This window comes from Muntiacus reevesi, chromosome 17 (genome assembly GCF_963930625.1).
Source record: "Muntiacus reevesi chromosome 17, mMunRee1.1, whole genome shotgun sequence".
Lineage (NCBI taxonomy): Eukaryota > Metazoa > Chordata > Mammalia > Artiodactyla > Cervidae > Muntiacus > Muntiacus reevesi.
This window is the reverse complement of record NC_089265.1, coordinates 30,137,359-30,150,664: the sequence shown is the minus strand read 5'-3', so window position 1 is coordinate 30,150,664 and position 13,306 is coordinate 30,137,359. Positions and strand designations below refer to the sequence as shown.

The 13,306-nt window shown below is 33.9% G+C and overlaps 1 long non-coding RNA gene across 1 annotated transcript in view; it reads right to left on the bottom strand.

Annotated features, from left to right (window-relative positions):
* LOC136148572 (uncharacterized) overlaps positions 1–13,306 on the bottom strand; it is a 161,811-nt gene that overhangs the window by 108,142 nt on the left and 40,363 nt on the right. Inside the window, exon 2 of the long non-coding RNA XR_010659520.1 lies at positions 2,147–2,247. This is a non-coding gene — a long non-coding RNA (uncharacterized lncRNA). The remainder of the gene's footprint in view (positions 1–2,146; positions 2,248–13,306) is intronic.

The window sequence follows — 13,306 nt, the reverse complement described above, 5'->3', positions numbered from 1 at the left end:
AACTCAAATTTGACTCCCTGCAAACCGTAAGCTATTTCCCATGTTGTGCACCCACCATCTGAGACCAAAACTACAGTAGGGGTATTTTTATTAGTCTATGTACAGTGACCATTTTACTTTATAAAATATAATAAAAATAGGACTAAGAAGATATTTATAATTAGATATTTTAGGTAATAGATAGGAATGTCAATAAGAATACTGTTGTCCTCAACATTGAGATACAAGTTCATCTATTCCACAACAATAATTTTTAAGTTTTCCAAAGCGAGAAAGAAACACTTATTAGAAAAAAATACTGTTTTCAGAAAGAAAACATGTGAAAAAACGAAAACAGCATTTTTTTGGTATACAAGAAAGGAAACGAAGAGAAAGAATGAATGGTTTACCGTCTGTTCACTGCAAAACGATTACCACCCCCATCAAGCAGAACCAAACCAAAATAATTTACATACACATAGCTCATCTCCATACATATACATTCTCACACAGATTAGCACTTTTGCCCCTAGCTAGTCCCTGAGGGTCTATAATTCAGACTACTCAAGTCAGCAAAAAATCTAAAATAAGATGCTTGGGCTTTTTATTTAAGAATTCTGAAAATAAAATTTGTGGACTGTTTCCAAACATAAGTCTCCAGCTTCACTAACTTCAGAATGGGTCACTTCTGAGTAAAGCAGAAATATTCAGGTTTGCTTTATGAACTGTTTTTTCACTCAATTCACTAAATGGTGTTTTAGCCAGACACGATCAAGAGGATGAAAATTATGTCTTTAACTATGTTAGCAAGTGATCAGTGCACAAAATAAAAAAAAGAAAGCCATTATGACAAGCTCTGGTTGGTACCTCTATCATGTGAGTATCAGCTGCAGGCATGGAGGTAGTCAACATATTTCAAATGTTACTAGTATATATATTCATTCTCTTGATTTCTCCCTTTCTCTGTAAAGCGTAGTCAGTGAAACATTCAACCACTGTCCATTGGCCCATTCCCCCTATATTTTTATTCTTATTGACTCATGTACTTTATTTATATATGTATTGATATTTTTAGATGGAATATTTCATAAAACCTCTTTCTAGAAAATAATTGAAAATGCAATACTCTAAGTTTCTCAGGAAATAGGTTTAAAAATATTCTTGGCTATAGGCGCTCACTGTGCATGCATTAAGTTTATGCCTCAAGACAGAATTTAGTAAAGTCAAAGGATAAGTTTTAAGTATGAATTCGTGTGAGTAAAGTGAGGTCTGATCTTCTGTTTTGTTTTGTATTGCCAAAGGGTGAGGTACAATACACTGAAGTAAAGTTATAATTTTCCACCAAAAGTTGTTTATTTAGGGTAATCTTTGAACTATTTCTGTACTGGCTATGTATATACTATTTCTGCAATCTGTATTGAATTTTTTTTTCCCCAAAGGTTCTAACTATGTTTAAATTCATTGCACCTTATTACATGATTTTTGGCTCTGAAGCTCAGGACAAAATTGAACTTGAGTAAGATTTGGCAGAGCAACAGCGGCAGGAACAAAACCCTTCTTTGTTGGGGGTGATTATTTATTAGCCAATGAATGCTATTTAGCTAATTTGGTACTTTTGTGAATAAAGCTACTGGTCAAATCACTAAAGTGTGTTCCTCATTCTGACAATCAAATTTAATTTTCCTTTGTGTAAACAGATGATCAGGCATGTGAGTTCAGATATTCTCAGTGAGAAAAATTAATTAGTCCAAAATATTAGTCATTTGGAGTCAGGAGCAAGAGTCATATTCTAATATAGCTTCTCAAACAAATAACAGTAACATGACTATTATATAGTCATATGGATTAAGCTTCTATTACGATATATAGTGAACTACATAACTGACTTGTTATATTTTACATAGATTTCTTAGAGATTTTTTATTATTGTGTTTTTACAACATATTTCAAATGTTACTAGTATATATATTCATTCTCTTGATTTCTCCCTTTCTCTGTAAAGTGATAATAACAATAATGCAGGCGAATATTTTCATTTGCTTCAATATAAAGTGTCTCATTTCAAAACTGACCTGAAAAAATATGAGCTATTTCATGCAGCTTGAAAATGACAGAATGTGAGATAGGCTTACATGACTACAGGTCCCTGAAGAAGAGTGAAAAATACCTGTAACATCCTGCAGTGGGTTTCCCTACCTACAACCACACAGGGACCAATTATACAGATTGAGGATAGCTTGACAGAATCAAGGATGAGTTCAGCAGTCCCTGAAAGAGAATCGAAGATTAGATCAATACAGTTCTGGCATAAATGAAAAAAGAGGTAATTAATACAGGAGGCCAACCAATAAATTAGCCAATTGTGTTAAGGAAATGGTGTGGGACTTTTACTGCTCTAAATTTTCCTCTGTAATCACAGGGAAAGGCTTAATTTAGTTTGGATTCCCTTCCATAAATAAAGTTTCCTTGCTTGACTTCTAAGATCTATGAGCTAGACACATGGTATAAGAGTGAAAATTAAAATTAGGACTTTAGATATATTAATAATTACTGAGCACAGAAAGAAAGAAAATCACAATGTCTGATTCTTGTGTGTCAGTATCTAGTGGATATTTAAGAGCAAAATTTTCATTGTAGATGATATTTCCTAATATCTGAAGTTTTATACTTATAATTTTAAATATGTAATTCTTCATAAAAATCACAAAATTAAAATACATCATAGCTAAATAAAATCAATGGTGAAAAATTAGCAAGAATTCAGAAAAAAATTTTTTTCAAAATTGATTATTAAGGCATCATACCACATGGGAACTGTTTTAAAATGTACAATTACAAACTTTATCACATTTGCAGGAAAAGAGACGTGAAAATCACATATGAAATGTTGACACCATCTAAAATTTCATAAAACTCTGGGAGTTCTTTAGTTAGCCTTGTGTCTATATTCTGAAGTATCCTTGTCATATGGTAAGGCTATAGTTTAGATAAATGATCAATTAAAAAGTACATCTCTCTCTAACCACAGATTGCTAAAGTGTCCACAGTTGACTGTCAAATGACATGTATTGCTCTACTTCTCCCAAAATATTACTCCTTCATGACATCAGTTTAAATACTAAGAAAATTATTCAACCAAAAAATAAGAAAATAGGAGAACAAAATTATTTTTTCTGTATAAATTATTTAAAAATTTGGAAGCGAGTTTTGAATAACTGATAATGTTTTCCACAAATATACCAAGTGATTTTCAGTTCAGTTGTGCAGTCGTGTCCGACTCTTTGAGACCCCATGGACTGCAGCACATCAGGCTTCCCCATCCAATACCAATTCCCAGAGCTTGCTCAAACTCATGTCTATCAAGTCGGTGATGCTACCCAGCCATCTCATCCTCTGTTGTCCCATTCTCCTCCTGTCTTCAATCTTGCCCAGCATCAGGATCTTTTCCAATTTTTGTTTTATTTGTTTTCTATTGCTGTGTCACAGATTACTACAATTTTAGTGGCTAAAAGTAAATGATTTATATTACAGTTTCTAGATGTCAGAGATCTAGGCTTGTCTTAGCTGGGTTCTCCTTTCAGGGTCCCACAAGGAAGAAATCAAAGTGTTAGATTGCATTCTAATATGGAAGCTGAACTAGAGAAGTATTCCCTCTAAACTCTTCCAGGCTGTTAAGAATAATTTCCTAGTAGCTGTGATTCAGGCAACTTGCTCCTTGAGAGTCAACAACAAAGGGAATCTTTTCCTCTTCATGCCTCTAACTTCAAAGATTGCCTGACCCTCTTTTAGAAAAATCACATAATTAGATCAGACATACCAGATTAATCACTTCCTTTTATTTAACTTAGAAGGAACTGACAGAGACCTGAATTAAACTTGCAAAATTTCTTCACTTTCGTCATACAATATGAACATGTCCTTAAGTCTTACCCCACTCAAGGGGAGTGACTTTTATGGAGTGTATACAACAGGTAACAAGGATTTTTAAGGGCATCTTAGAATTCTGCCTACAACACAAGTCCCAAGTATCCTTTCACACTATATTTTCTCTCTCTGAGCAGTTCACCTAGCCAGATGAAGTCATGCAATTTTTAATAATGAATTGCTTTTGTTTTCACTGATCTGAAATTTGAAACAACAGAACTAAGCACAAAGCTAGGTTCATTGTAGTTAAAAAACTTAAAGTAAACCATTGCCTTAGCATCTCTGTTCACAATATTTTTTGCCTTCTCTTTTGGTTGAGGTATAATTCACACAGTGAAACACACAGATCTGAACTATAAGGTTGGATGATTTTCACCAAATGTTTAGACTCACATAACCCACACCCAAATCAAGAAACAGGGTATTTTCATTCACCCAGAAAGATCTCTCGTGCTTCTTCCTAGTCAATGACTATCCGTACTCATAGAGGCAATAATCTCTCTACTTATTCATAGATTAGATATGCTTACACTAAAACATGTTTGGAATCATTTCATACATCTTTTGTCAAATACATCTTTAAGGTTCATATTTTAAATTTTTAATTGTCTCTGACTACTGGTAGGATTCTTTACCATCTGGGGTAAAAGACAGGGAGGCCTGGAGTGCTGCAGTCCATGGGGTTGCAAAGAGTTGCACACAATTGGGCAACTGAATAACACCACCACCACACTGGTAGGATATCACTTTGTTTATCAACAGTTTTAAATGGGCATAGCTGGCTAGACAGCTGATCTCTACAACAGAGATGCATAAAAATCACCACTGAGATCATCTGCCTCAACTTCAGTATTTATCAAACAGCTGTAGATGGTTCAGGCAGAGACAAAGCCTATCTGTATGTGAAAAAAGACCGTGGGAGGCTTACCCCTGGGTGTTTCTTGTGCTTACTTAAACACTTTTTCTGCCCTAAAATATTTGCATTTTAATAAAAGTCTAACATGAAGAAACTTTGTGGAGTTTTGCGAGTCCTTGAATATATGTGACCTTTTGAGATCTTTAAAGTTTCAGCAGTGTTGGGATTTTCTTTTGTTGGTTTTGGTTTTTAGCTTCCTTTATATTTTCTAAATGTTGTAGATGTGCTGGTGAATAAAGTGAGTTTTACTTTTTCCTACCCAATTTGGATACCTTGTATTTCTGTTTCTTTGCTTGTGATAGAATCTATAGTAAAAAGTTAAATATAAGTGGTTATCTCCTGATGTTGGGAAGAATTTAGACTTTCACTATTAAATAAATATTTATCTTAAGTTTTTTAAGTATTTATTTTGAAATAATTTTAGATACACAGGAGAGTTGCAAATGCAGTACAGAACATTCTCCAAGCAGTTTTCCCTATTGATGTCTTACCTAACTATGGCACATCCATGAAGACTAAAACATAAACATTGATTGCTTCAATACTAGTAACTACAGGCTTTAAGTAGATTTTACTTAATCCACTAATATTCTTACTATTCTAGAATCCATTACAAGACAATACATTACAGTTAGTCATCATGTCTTTTTAGTCTCTTCCAATCTATGAGCGATCCCTGATTTTCTTTTTCATAATCCTTAACACATTTGAAAACTATTAGTCAGGTATTTTATAAAATGTCTCTCAATTTGAACTTGTATGGTGTTTTCTTCTGAACAGGAATAGGGGAAAGTAGGTATATATTCCCAGAGCAGCATCCTTAAAAAAAAATCCAGTAACTTTTCCAGAATATGTCCTGGTTGTGATACTTCTTGATCAATTTCTCAGGCAGATGACATCTATTTCAATAGATAGCCTTGTGTGTATGTGTGTGACTGTTTAATTTTAATTTTAGGAAAATTTTCTTGACTTACAGAATTTTAATATATTTATTCTGTTTCCACGAGGCTTCTCCAGTGGCTTAGATGGTAAAGAATCTGCCTGCAATGTGGAAGACCCAGGTTCAATCCCTGGGTTAGGAAGATCCCTGGGAGAAGTAAATAATAACCCATTTCAGTATTCTTGCCTGGAGAATTCCATGGACAGAGGAACCTGGAGGGCTATAGTCCATAGGTTCAAACATGACTGAGTGACTATCCCTTTCAATTTTATTCTGTGTTCTTACTTTGGTTCTTCAAGGATTGCTATGTATTTTACACTTTATTTCCTTCTGATTTTTAAGTTTTTGTCTTCCACATTTTTAATCTTCTATTTATCTTGAGGTATCACCTGTTATCTTCATTTGCTCTTGTGCTCTTTGTAATTTAATTGTTACGGGTCAGTTTTCTAAGGACATGTTTTCACCATCAGTAAGAATGTTACTCTGCAACTTGTTCTCTTTTCCTTTATGATTTTGTATAGGACTTAATTTTTACCTATTTCTATTGCTGATTCTTAGGTGAAATTTGTTTTCCTGAACTTTTGGAATCACATGTGTTTCAGGAAAACTTCTTAATATCCCTGAGCATTCTTATCTGTTACTTATAACAAAATACCATGAATATGAGTGACTTAAATAACAGAAGTTTATTTCTCAGTTTGAAGGTTAGAAGTACCAGATCAGCATGTCCGCAGGTTTGGTTTCTTCTGAGGCCTCTCTCCTTGGCTTGCAGATGGCTGACAAAGGTCATTCCTCGACCTTTGTGTCCTCTGTATTCTAATATCCTCTTCTTACGAGGACAACAAAAAAGACAGTATTAGGGCTCACTCATACTTTATTCTAACTTAATTACCCCTTTAAAGCTCTTCTCTCCTGATACAGTCACATCCTCAGATATTAAGGATTAAGACCTCAACACATGAAATTTTTTGGCAGGAGGGCTTACTCAGTCTTTCTAACATGAGGTCACTTACAATTACCCAGTATTAAAAAGGGCAAAACCCTTCCAGGTTTCAGCTGTTTCACTCAGACTGGAGAAACCTACTCTCTGGGAAATATTTCCTGACTATTCCATGGTTCTTCCATTCTTGGATCTCAGATACTCTTTCAGTTCATTCCTTCTTCTTCTCATAGACTTAATACAATGTGGAACTTTAGTTCTTACTGGTTTGTCTCCATCTGCTTATATGTTAGAGTGCATTAGGACTTACTACCTAGTTCTGCTGTATATGCTTATTGTTTGATGGTTTTACTATTGTGTTCCTCTGAACTTCCTTATATTGGTATTTTATGTTTTCTTTACTTTTCTTAGTCTGTATTTTGACAATACAGGATTATCAACTTTAAATATTTTAAAAGATGTGTCCTTCGGTTTTATCGTTCATCTCTGTTTTTCCATTTTCTATTCCATTGATTCTGCTCATTAATATTCCCATCCTTATACTTATTACTTAAGATTTAACTTGCTAACATTTTTGTAGATATTTTGATGCTATGTTTTCATTATCATTAATCTCAAAATATTGTTTGATTTCTCCTTTTGATTATTTGGAAGTATGTTACTTAATCCTCAGATAATTGGGGATTTTTCAAGTGTCTGTTTTAAAATTGGTAACTAATTTAATTCTGTTATGGCCAGAGAATGTATTGTGGATGATTTAACTCTTTTAAAAATGTATTATATCATTTTATGAAATAATATATGGTACCTTTTTGTGAACTTGAAAAATATGTGTATTATTGGTTTGTTGCTTAACAGTGATTTATTTCTGTTGACTAGTTTCATAAGCTATTGGTATAATATTCTCAAGTCTTCATATGATTGTCTAATTGTTTTATCAATTGCAGGATGAGAGGTGTTCACATCTCGAACTATGAACTGACTCCATTATCATTACCAAATATCTATCTCTGGTATATATATAAATGTTCTTTATCCTGATGTCTACTATGTATAATATTTACAGACATACTCCAATTTTCCCACAATTCATGCTTGCAGGGTATAAACATAGAAAAAGAACAGTAAGTCCCGAACAACCAGGATTAAGCTAGGCACTAAGAGCTCTGTCTAAGAATTGCTTTCCAGTGAGGTTCAGAGTTTTTAATGAACAAGATTCTAATAATTGGTTGGCATTCTTTTCTGCTGACTCTACTGTCTGTCATTTCTCAATCCATTTCTGTTGACTCACTCTGTTCCTAGTTATTGGTGACACATTCTGAACTCTTCACATATTTAGTAATGTTTTCATTGTATTCTTGTACTTAAGATGCTAAGTTCTTGAGCACCTAAATTTCTCTGATATTTTCTTAATAGACAGTTTTTTCCCCTACAACAGTAAGTTTATTTCTTTGCCGTTAAGCTTAATCTTTTGATGCTTACTTTTAGGCATTGTTAGGAGATATCAGAGTAGATTTTACTCTACAGAGTTAAATTAGTTAATTTGAAATTATGTGGGTTTTTTTATTTACATTTGTAATGTTGTATAATTAATGCACATTATTCTATTTGTGCCATCTGTACAACTTAGTATTGATATTTTATGGACTGTACTCTATATAAAGTTACTATAAAATATTGTCTACATTTTCTCTGCTCTCTGTTGCATCTTTGAATCTTGTTTATTTTATACTTAGCTGTTTGTACCCCTTAATGCCCTTAACCTTTCTTGCCCACTCCTCATTAGTTACCACCAGTTTTTTCTCTGTATATGTTTCTTTTTTGTTACATTCACTCATTTTATTTTCTATCTTCCACATATAATTGAAGACATACCAGTATTTGTCTTTGTCTGACTTATTTCACTAGGCATAATACACACTAGATTCTTCCATCATGTCAAAAATGGCAATATTTCATTATCTTTTATGGTTGTATCATATTCTATTGTGTATTTATATATATCACACCTCCTTTACCCATTCATTTGTTGATGGAGACAGGTTATTTTTATATCTTGATAATTGTAAACGATGCCCCATAAACAATGAGGTGCACATATGTTTTCAAATTGGCATTTTCATTTTCTCTGTGCATTGGCAATAGTGGTTTTCACCTTAGCTGGGAGTAATGCTGAAACAGAAAAGGCTTGAACAGGAGCCCAGTGTGAAATGGGATGCATGCTGGGGTGGTCCTGACAGGGTGGTCAAAACATCAGTAGTTTTCAATTTAGTGCCTTTGTGCTGGAACTGGGAGCAAGCAAGTCTATGTGCGTGTTCTTCAACAGTGAAGTCTGTTTCTTACAGCCCTCTATAAGCCCTCCTGGTTTTCAAACCATCTAAGGGGACTTATCTTTCTAGTGTCAGACCCCAGGGATGGGGTGACTTATATGGCGCTTGTACCCCTCACTCCTTAGTGAGGATGCCCAAGCCAATGATATTCCCCTGCTCTTCTGGGTCACCAATTAGGTGTGTAGTTCCCAATTAGATCACTTCTCTTTCTGCCAGGTTCCTTGTCTTTCTCTCTTTAAAGACTTGGTTATAGAAGAACTCTTCTGCTAGTATACAGGTCCTTCTCAATGACAGTTGCTCTGTGTAGTTGAAGAGCTGATGTATTTATAGAAGAAAGTAAGTTGAAAGTCTTTTTAATTCACCATCTTGATCCCACCCCCTATCCAATTTATGTGTTTTTAAGATTTCTATCGGCAGGAGCTTTCCTTATATCTGGCTGCCTTTGAATTCAGCCTGTGAAAGTACCGCAAGTTAACTAAATTGTTTTCAACTTAAGTCGTTATGTATTTATATTAAAATGTATAGACACACAAGATGGATAAATTCAAGATTGTATAATGTATTCAGTCTTGGAAAGTATAGATTCAAATTTACATCTCATTAGTTTATTTTAACACATATCTTGAAGAATGACTACAGTTTTGCCACATGAGAGTGAAAAGATCTGCAGGGAGTTCCATCCTTGCAAACCTTATAACATGAGTAAAGATTTGAAAGTCTATTCTTGCAAGAAGTCTTGAAGAAATATCTACTCGGGAATCATAGCTGTGCATTGCAAAGCTGTTGTTGTGGTGTGATAAGACATCTTTATTATAGGAGCCAAAGCAAGAAACTTGCTAGTTGTTTGGGCTAGACATAAGCCCTTCAAGAGTATTTTTATCATGACTTCAATTTTTGTTTTGACTAGTGTCATAGATTTGGAACACAATCTGGCACAAAATGTGCAGTTCTGAAAGGACATCTCTAAACAGTCATTCATGAGCTTAACCAAATTTCTTGGTGCTACTATTGCTATAGCCATACATAGCAACATTTAACACCCACACAAAGTCCCTAGAAAGAGGGCAAGATTCTCCCTGTAAGTGCAAAAAGAAAACATTTAAAGAATTATTTACATTTATTTGGTTCTTTCCTATGCCTCAAGAGTATTTCTGTAGGGAAAAATTATTTAGGTTAATTGTTTGGAAACATGACACTGGTATCCATCCAATTTTTATCATTTTCATTATATCAAACAAATTCCACTTTCATCTTTCACTAGCAAGACTCTTCGATGTCAAGATGGGCTGAACTAAAGCCAACGACAGGATTTTGCATGCTTCATATCAGACAGTTAGTTCCTCCTTCTCCTGGATTACTAACCTCACATCTGATTTTCATATTCTGAAGTTTCAAATTCTTCCCTTTCTCTAGTAGCATGACTTGCATCTAACATGCCATAAAATTCTCATCAAAGCACTTTCAAATATATGCAAATGTAATGTAAATAAGGGATTAATTCAGAAATTTTAAATAGAAATGAATTTTAAATAGATAAAACTTAAATTAAAACTTTTCTTGATAAAAGAAACCTTATAAGTTTGATATATAAGAATGATATATCACACAAGGCCAAAAATAAAAGAGAACTACAGACCATGCAGTACTTGAGTGGGTTGTGACTACACTGTTGATACAGCAATGGTACTCAGAGCAATCTTTCTGCACCTGAATGAGGCTGAACACTACATATGAATGATGCAGTAAAATCTTGCTCTTGTAAAACTACAGCACAGAAATAATGCATTATTTTGAATTATCTGTAAAACATGAAGAAACATCAGCCCAAGGACACTGAATACAGCCTTTTGTAACAGCTAAAGCTAAAGCATTACTAAGCACCCTCATTAAGGCATCACAAGCCAAGCTTTCTTTTCAAACCAGATTAAAAAACACTGTTATATTTCGAGGGTTCAGATAACTATCATGATGCATAAAGAAAACTTTTAAAATGTAAGTATTAAGAAGAAAAAAGATTTTCATAGAGATTTCAAAGGAAAACAACTTGAAAAAAATCTATTAATAAGCACAAAAGATAGAATTGGCTATGATCCATATTATACAAGTATCCCAAAACAATTTTCAAACAGTATTCTTCATTGTACCTTAGCATACAGAGGATCACTTTAAGTACAAGAAGAGAAAAATGTAAAACAAATCTCTATCTTTCAAAAGCAACCGAAGTTTGCCAGTTTATTGCTGTATCTAAAGGGAATTAATTAATAAAGTTTCTCCATCACTCCCAGTTTGAAGTTATAGGAAAGGAGAAAGAAGTACAGATATGGAAAAAAAAGCCAAGTTCTGCAGGTATAACATGAAAGAAATAAAGAATAACCTTCATTGAAACAAACCTATCTTGTAATTTAAGAGAGGTACTAGTAAGTTAAAAACAGGGTCATTCATTTTAGATGTTCTTTTAGTGAGGATCAAAGTATGCAAAAGAAATATTCACCTTTGAAGTTAAATTTTCTTCTTGAATTCACATACCCATAGTGCTTTTCACTTTTAATTTGCCTTAATGAATTTATTTATATATAAGTAATTCTATACGCAAGCAGTCTTAATTGCTGCAAGCATACAACAGAACAGTGTAAGTTTCTTATATCTAGCAACTCACAGTCCAGCAAGTAGGGAGGGCAGGAGAGAATCACATGACCACTACAAAGTTTTTAAAGTTGTATTCTGCACATTGATGGCATATCTATGGCAGTACTGTTCTCACAGGCATCATAGATTTGTTATTTATTAAAACAATTTTTGGCCAATGACAACAAATTATCTTACTCTTCTGAGTCTACGTGTTTGTTTTGTTTTTCATTTGAATATAGATACTTGGTAGACAACAATCAGCAAGGCTGTGGAACTATCAGCAGAAAACTTTCCAAATACAGTCCAAAAGGATTAATGTTGGTAAATTAAGTGTAGCCCAAATGCTAGCCTCACTCTTCCATGCTCACAAACTTGACTGGTAAACATATATCAGTGATTCCTTCAAGGAGCAACTATGATGTTTCCAAAAGCATCATGAAAGTGCATAGATTTATGTGGGCAAGAGAACTATCATGTGAATCAAAATGCTTGCATTTATAGAACCAGTGCATTCTCTTCCTGCAAGCACCGTGACAACGAAAGACAGTACATAATGAGCAGACGGTTTCTCTGGTGGCTCAGAGGTTAAAGCCTCTGCCTACAATGAGGGAGACCCAGGTTTGATCCCTGGGTTGGGAAGATCCCTGGAGAAGGAAATGGCAACCCACTCCAGTATTCTTGCCTGGAAAATCCCATGGACGGGGGTGCCTGGTAGGCTACAGTTCACGGGGTCGCAAAGAGCGGACATGACTGAGCGACTTCATTTCACTTTGATGAGAATCAACATAAGAGTAATAACATAAACAGATATTTACTAGCAACAGGGTTAAAGTACCTAGTGTGCATAAAAGCATAAATACATATTCGTAGTTGGGTGTCTCGATATTGAGTCCATAAAATTCAAATGCTATGGATAAATGCCTAAACCTACCTTGTATAATTAGGATGGAATCATTAAACAAGTAGTAATATCTCATGTCTGTAGATATGGCTTTCTTGTTCTATATATATATATACATATGTATATTTGCATAAGTATCTCTGTTAGTGTCTCTCTTTTTTTTTTTTTTTTTGAGTTTTTATTAATCAACTCTTCTGATTGATTTCTATTTTGTGTTAACCCCTTTCCACTGTCACTGGTACAACTGCTGGTTTTCTGACCCTTTAGAAGCATGACTACCATTTAATATATTGCATGGTGACTTTTAAATATGTGTCAGAGAACACATGATTATTCAGTTGGGGGTGAGATAGAGAGTATCCAAATTTGCAGAATAATCATAATGGATATTCCCTGAGCCTCAGTCTTAATAATGATTACTAATGTAAAATATTATTATGACTACTAGCAAATGTATCCCTTTGTAGGTTATGACACTGAGTATCGAATGTGTTTAAAATGAGAACTATTCACACAGAAAAATAATGAAATTTTGTGTAAATGCATGCTTTCATTATCTACAGGAATCAAACAATAGTCACTAACATGCAATGTAAGAGAAGGAAATAACAACCAAAATATTTTCATAATATTACACTATCTTTCTAGTAGCCTGACTATATACTTAACAAAAAATATATAAAGGTTGCTAATGCTATCTTGTCTGAAGATGTACTTCCTCTAAATTTCTGTAACTTATTGAAAATGC